Genomic DNA, 7,544 nt, shown 5'->3' with positions numbered 1-7,544 from the left:
AGGCAAAGGTTAAAAAGAAAAGAACAAGTTTTCCTCTGCCTAGCAGCTCACTTCAAGGACAGTTAGAAGATAACGCTGTCCGAATAGCCAAAGCCAAAAAAATAGGCTGCAGACACACTCCTCCCTTCCAGAGTAAGGTTGAAAGAAAATAAAGAGAAAGACAAGTTATTTTACTGTTACTCTTTTCCCAGGCTTCTTAAGCATGAGTAGCATGATTGTGTTTCACAGATATCTGTATTTAGCCAGTTCTTGTTTTTCTTTTAATGCAGCTACAAGGCCACTGGCTAGGTCACAAATTATGTTATGCTATAGATTATGTGACCTATGGACGGGTGCGGTGGCTCAAGCCTGTAATCCCAGCACTTTGGGAGGCCAAGACGGGCGGATCACGAGGTCAGGAGATCGAGACCATCCTGGCTAACATGGTGAAACCGCGTCTTCACTAAAAAAAAAAAAAAAAAAATACAAAAAAAACTAGCCGGGCGAGGTGGCGGGCGTCTGTAGTTCCAGCTACTCAGGAGGCTGAGGCAGGAGAATGGCGTGAACCCGAGAGGTGGAGCTTGCAGTGAGCCGAGACAGCGCCACTGCACTCCAGCCTGGGCGACAAAGCAAGACTCCGTCTCAAAAAAAAAAAAAAAAGATTATGTGACCTATTATTGTATGATTAACTGCTTTTATTTTGCTTCGGCAACGCCGCTTATAAAAACCCAGCTCTGTCTTTGTTCAGGGCTCAGCTTTTGGACATGAATCTTCTGAGCTGGAGCGTACCTAAAATAAACAAATCCTCCTGTACTCTGTATTGGTCTCTCCGTTCCTCAGTTTACTGCAACAGCCATGACCTGGGGGAAGGGTAAATGGGGAGTTATTGTTAAATAAATGTATTGCTTTAGTTTTGTAAGATGAAAAGTATTCTGGAAATGGATCATGGTGATGAAGGTTGTACAAAAATATGAATGTACTTAATACCACTGAATGTACACTTAAAATGATTAACAAAATACATACTGTGATACATATTTTACCACAATAAAAACTTGGAACAGACATGGCTGGCAAGATGGCTGAATAGGAACAGCTCCGGTCTGCAGCTCCCAGTGAGATCAATGCAGAAAGCCGGTGACTTCTGCATCTCCAACTGAGGAACCCAGCTCATCTCATTGGGACTGGTTAGACAGTGGGTGCAGCCCACAGAGGGTGAGCAGAAGCAGGGTGGGGTGTCACCTCACCCAGGAATCACAAGGGGTCGAGGAACCCCCTCCCTTAGCCAAGGGAAGCTGTGAGGGACTATGCCATGAGAAATGGTGCACTCTGGCCCAGATACTACGATTTTCCCATGATCTTCACAACCCACAGACCAGAAGATTCCCTCGGGTGCCTTTGTTGATGTTGATGCTATTTCACCAGGGCCCAGGGTTTCAAGTACAAAACTGGGTGGCCATATCAACAGACACCAAGCTAGCTGCAGGAGTTTTTTTCGTATCCCAGTAGCATCGAGAATACCAGTGAGACAGAACTGTTCACTCCCCTGGAAAGGGGGCTGAAGCCAGGGAGCAAAGTGGTCTAGCTAAGCGGATCCCAGCCTCATGGGATCCACTGGCTTGAAATTCCCACTGCCAGCACAGCAGTCTGAAGTTGACCTGGGATACTCAAGCTTGGCGTGGAGAGGGGCATCCACCATTAATGAGGCTTCAGTAGGAATTTTTTCCTCTCACAGTGTAAACAAAGACTCAGGGAAGTTCTAACTGGGCAGAGCCCACCGCAGTTTGGCAAAGATGCTGTAGCCAGACTGCCTCTCTAGATTGCTCCTCTCTGGGCAGGGCATCTCTGAAAAAAATGGTGGCAGCCCCAGTCAAAGGCTTATAGATCAAACTCCCATTTCTCTGGGAATGAACACCTTGGGGAAAGGGTGGATGTGGGTGCAGTTTCAGCAGACTTAAACATCCCTACCTGCTGGCTCTGAAGAGAACCGTGGAGCTCTCAGCACAGTCCTCGAGCTCTGCTAAGGGACAGACTGCCTCCTCAAGTAGGTCCCTGACCCCTCTGCTTCCTGACTGGGAGACACCTCCAAAGAGCGGTCGACAGACACCTCATACAGGAGAGCTACAGCTGGCATCTGGAGGTTGCCCCTCTAGGTACAAAGCTTTCAGAGGAAAAAATGGTCAGAAAGCTTTGCTGTTCTGTAGCCTCTGCTGGTTATATCCAGACAAACAGGATCTGGAGTGGACCTCCAGCAAACTAAAGCAGACATGCAGCAGAGGGGCCTGACTGTTAGAAGAAAAACTAAAAATCAGAAAAGGATAGCATCAACATCAACAAAGAGGATGTCCACACAGAAACCCCATCCAAAAGTCAGCAGCAACATCAAAGAGCAAAGGTAGATAAATCCATGAAGACGAGGAAAACCCAGCGCAAAAGGACTGAAATTTTCAAAAATCAGATTGCCTCTTTTCTTCCAAAGGATCACAACTCCTCGCCAGCAAGGAAACAAAACTGGACAGGGAACGAGTTTGATGAATTGAAAAAAAGTAGGCTTCAGAAGGTGGGAAATAACAAATTCCTCCGAGTTAAAGAAGCATATTCTAACCCAATGCAAGGAAGCTGAAAACCTTGAAAAAGGTTACAGGAATTGCAAACTGGAACACCCACTTTACAGACTAACGTAAATGACCGGATGGAAATGAAAAACACAGCATGAGAACTTCGTGAAGCATACACAAGTATCAATAGCTGAATCAATCAAGCAAAAAAAACACGATATCAGAGATTGAAGATCAACTTAAGGAAATAAAGCATGAAGACAAGATTGGGGAAAAAAGAATAAAAAGGAATGAACAAAGCCTCCAAGAAATATGGAATGATGTGACAAGACCAAACCTACATCTGATTGGTGTACCTGAAAGTGACGGAAATAAGGAAACCAAGTTGGAAAACACTCTTCAAGATATTATCCAGGAGAACTTCCCCAACCTACCAAGGCAGGCCAACATTCAATTTCAGGAAATACAGAGAATACCACAAAGACACTCCTCAAGATGAGCAACCCCAAGACACAAAATCATCAGATTCACAAAGGTTGAAATGAAGAAAATAATGTTAAGGGCAGCCAGAGAAAAAGGTTGGGTTACCCACAAAGGGAAGCCCATCAGACTAACAGTGGATCTCTCAGCAGAAATGCTGCAAGCTAGAACACAGTGGGAGCCAATATTCAATATCTTTAAAAAAAAGAATTTTCAAGCCAGAATTTCATGTCCAGACAAACAAAGCTTCAAAAGTGAAGGAGAAATAAAATTCTTTACAGACAAGCAAATGCTGAGAGATTTTGTCACAACCAGGCCTGCCATACAAGAGCTCCTGAAGGAAGCACTAAAAGAAAAACAGGTACCAGCCCCTGCAAAAACATACCAAATTGTAAAGACCATCGACACTATGAAGAAACTGCATCAACTAACAGGCAAAATAACTAGCTAGCATCATAATGACAGGATCAAATTCACACACAACAATATTAACCTTAAATGTAAATGTGCTAAGTGCCTCAACTAAAAGACACAGACTGGAAAATTGGATAAAGAGGCAAGACCCATCAGTCCTGTATTCAGGACGCCCATTTCACATACAAAGATGCACATAGGCTCAAAATAAAGAAATGGAGGAAGATTTACCAAGCAAATAAAAAGCAAAAAAAGCAGGGGTTACAATCCTAGTCTCTGATAAAACAGACTTTAAATCAACAAAGATCAAAAAAGACAAAGAAGAGCATTACATAATGGTAGAGGGATCAATCCAACAAGAAGAGCTAACTATCCTAAAAATATGTGCACCCAGTGCAGGAGCACCCGGATTCATAAAGCAAGTTGTTAGAGACCTACAAAGAGATTTAAACACTCACACAATAATGGAGAAAGACTTTAACACCTCACTGTCTATATTAGACATATCAATGAGACAGAAAATTAACAAGGATATACAGGACTTGAACTCAGCTCTGGACCAAGCAGACCTAATAGAAATTTACGGAACTCTCCAACCGAATTCAACAGAATATACATTCTTCTCAGCACCACATCGCACTTATTCTAAAATTGACCACGTAATAAAAAGGAAACAACTCAGCAAATGCAAAAGAATGGAAATCATAACAGTCTCTCAGATCACAGTGCAATCAAATTAGAACTCAGGATTAAGAAACTCACTCAAAACTGCACACCTACATGGAAACTGAACAACCTGCTCCTGAATGACCACCAGGTAAATAACGAAATTAAGGCAGAAATAAATAAGTTCTTTAAAACCAATGAGAACACAGACAAAATGTACCAGAATCTCTGGGACACAGCTAAAGCAGTGTGTAGAGTAAAATTTACAGCACTAAATGCCCACATAAGAAAGCAGGAAAGATCTAAAACTGATACCCTAACATCACAATTAAAAGAACTAGAGAAGCAAGAGCAAACAAATTCAAAAGCTAGCAGAAGACAAGAAATAACTAAGATCAGAGCAGAACTGAAGGAGATAGAGACACAAAAAACCCTTCAAAAAATCAATGAACCCAGGAGCTGGTTTTTTGAAAAGATCAACAAAATAGATAGACCACAAGTCAAACTAATAAAAAAGAAAAGAGAGAAGAATCAAAGAGACACACTAAAAAATGATAAAGAGGATATCACCACTGATCCCATAGGAACACAAATTATTATCAGAGAATACCATAAACACCTCTAAGCATTTACACTAGAAAATTTAAAAGAAATGGATAAATTCCTGGACACATATACCCTACCAAGACTAAACCAGAAAGAAGTCAAATTCCTGAATAGACCACTAAAAAATTCTGACAGTGAAGAAGTTAATTAAAGCCCTACCAATCAAAAAAGCCCAGTTCCAGATGGATTCACAGCTGAATTCTACCAGCAGTACAAAGAGGCGCTGGTATCATTCCTTCTGAAACTATTCCAACCCACAGAAAAACAAGAACTCCTCCCTAACTCATTTTATGAGACCAGCATCATTCTGATACCAAAATCTGGCAGAGACACAAGAAACAAAGAAAAGTTCAGGCCAATATCCCTGATGAACATCAATGCAAAAATCCTCAATAAAATACTGGCAAATCATATCCAGTAGCACATCAGAAAGCTTATCCACCATGATCAAGTCAGCTTCATCCCTGGGATGCAAGCCTGGTTCAGCATACACATAAACAGAACCATCACATAAACAGAACCAATTACAAAAACCACCTGATTATCTCAATAGATGCAGAAAAGGCTTCAATTAAATTAAACACCTCTTCATGCTAAAAACTCTCAATAAACAAGGTATTGATGGAACATATCTCAAAATAATAAGAGTTATTTATAACAAACTCACAGCCAATATCATACTGAATGGACAAAAACTGGAAGCATTCCCTTTGAAAACCAGCACAACACAAGGATGCCCTCTCTCAACACTCCTATTCAACATAGTATTGGAAGTTCTGGCCAAAGCAAACAGGCAAGAGGAAGAAATAAAGAGTATTCAAATAGAGAGGAAGTCAAATTGTCTCTGTTTACAGATGACATGATTGTACATTTTGAAAACCCCATCATCTGAGCCCAAAATCTCCTTAAGCTGAGAAGCAATTTCAGCAGTCTCAGGATACAAAAATCAATGTGCAAAAATTACAAGCCTTCCTATACACCAGTAACAGACAAACAGAAAGCCAAATCATAAGTGAACTCCCATTCACAATTGCGGCAAAGAGAATAAAATACCTAGGAATACAACTTACAAGGGATGTGAAGGACCTCTTCAAGTATAACTATAAACCACCTCTCAAGGAAATAAGAGAGGACACAAACAAATGGAAAAACATTCCATGCTCATGGATAGGAAGAATCAATATCATAAAAACGACCATGCTGTCCGAAGTAATTTATAGATTCAATGCTATCCCTATCAAGCTACCATTGACTTTCTTCACAGAATTAGAAGAAACTACTTTAAGGTTTATATGGAACCAAAAAAGAGCCCACATAGCCAACACAATCCTAAGCAAAAAGAACAAAGCTGGAGGCATCACGCTACCTGACTTTAAACTATACTACAAGGCTACGGTAACCAAAACAGCACAGTACTGGTACCAAAACAGATATAGAGACCAATGGAACAGAACAGATAACTCACAAATAACAACACACAACTAAAAGCATCTGATCTTTGACAAACATGATGAAAACAAGCAATGGGGAAATGATTCCCTATTTAATAAATGGTGCTGCAAAAACTGGATAGCCATATGCAGGAAACTGAAACTGGACAACTTCTTTACACTTTATACAAAAATTAACTCAAGATGGATTAAAGATTTGAATGTAAGAACTAAAACCATAAAAACTCTAGAAGAAAACCTAGGCAATAACATTCAGGGCATAGGCATGGGCAAAGACTTCATGACTGAAACACCAAAAGCAATGTCAACAAAATCCAAAATTGACAAATGGGATCTAATTAAGTTAAAGGGCTTCTGCACAGCTAAAGAAACTATCATCAGAGTGAACAGGCAACCTACAGAATGGGAGAAAATTTTTGCAATCTATCCATCTGACAAAGGGCTAATATCCGGAATCTACAAAGAACTTAAACAAATTTACAAGAAAGTAACAAACAACCCCATTCAAAAAGTGGGCAAAGGATATGAGTAGTGACTTCTCAAAAGAATACATTTATGCAGCCAACAAACATGAAAAATAAAGCTCATCATCACTGGTCATTAGAGAAATGCAAATCAAAACCACAATGAGATCATTAAAAAGTCAAGGAACAACAGATGCTGGAGAGGATGTGGAGAAATAGAAACACTTTTACACTGTTGGTGAAAGTGTAAATTAGTTCACCATTGTGGAAGACAGTGTGCCAATTCCTCAAGGATCTAGAATCAGAAATACAATTTGACCCAGAAATCCCATTACTGAGTATATACCCAAAAGATTATAAACCATTCTACTGTAAAGACCCATGCACACATATGTTTATTGTGGCACTATTTACAATAGCAAACACCTGGAACCAACCCAAATTCCCATCAGTGATAGACTGGATAAAGAAAATGTGGCACATATGCACCATGGAATACTATACAGCCATAAAAGAGCATGAGTTCATGTCCTTTGCAGGGACATGGATAAAGCTGGAACCCATCATTCTTGGCAAACTAACACAAGAACAGAAAACCAAACATCACATGTTCTCACTCATAAGTTGGAGTTGAACAATGAGAACACATGGACACAGGGAGGGGAATATCACACACTGGGGCCTGTTGGGGGTTTGTGGGGTGGGGCACTAGGGGAGGGATAGCATTAGGAGAAATACCTAATGTAGACGATGGGTTGATGGATGCAGCAAACCACGTGATACGTGTATACCTACCTAACAAACGCATATGTCCTGCACATGTATCTCAGAACTTAAAGTTTGATAAGAAAGGAAGGAAAGAAGGAAGGAAGGAAGGAAGGAGGAAGGAAGGAAGGAAGGAAGGAAGGAAGGAAGGAAGGAAGGAA

General features: G+C 40.6%; 1 pseudogene across 1 annotated transcript in view; it reads right to left on the bottom strand.

Moving 5' to 3' along the window:
* Positions 1-815: 815 nt before the first annotated feature.
* LOC105511745 overlaps positions 816-7,544 on the bottom strand; it is a 12,044-nt pseudogene continuing 5,315 nt past the window's right edge. The window contains exon 2 of the transcript XR_001001761.1: positions 816-839. The product of XR_001001761.1 is annotated as a keratin, type II cytoskeletal 8 pseudogene (transcript). The remainder of the gene's footprint in view (positions 840-7,544) is intronic.

Source organism: Colobus angolensis, unplaced genomic scaffold, assembly GCF_000951035.1.
Source record: "Colobus angolensis palliatus isolate OR3802 unplaced genomic scaffold, Cang.pa_1.0 Scaffold203, whole genome shotgun sequence".
NCBI classification, from domain to species: Eukaryota; Metazoa; Chordata; class Mammalia; order Primates; family Cercopithecidae; genus Colobus; species Colobus angolensis.
The sequence above is the reverse complement of the archived record's forward strand: the minus strand, read 5'-3'. Positions and strand labels throughout refer to the sequence as shown.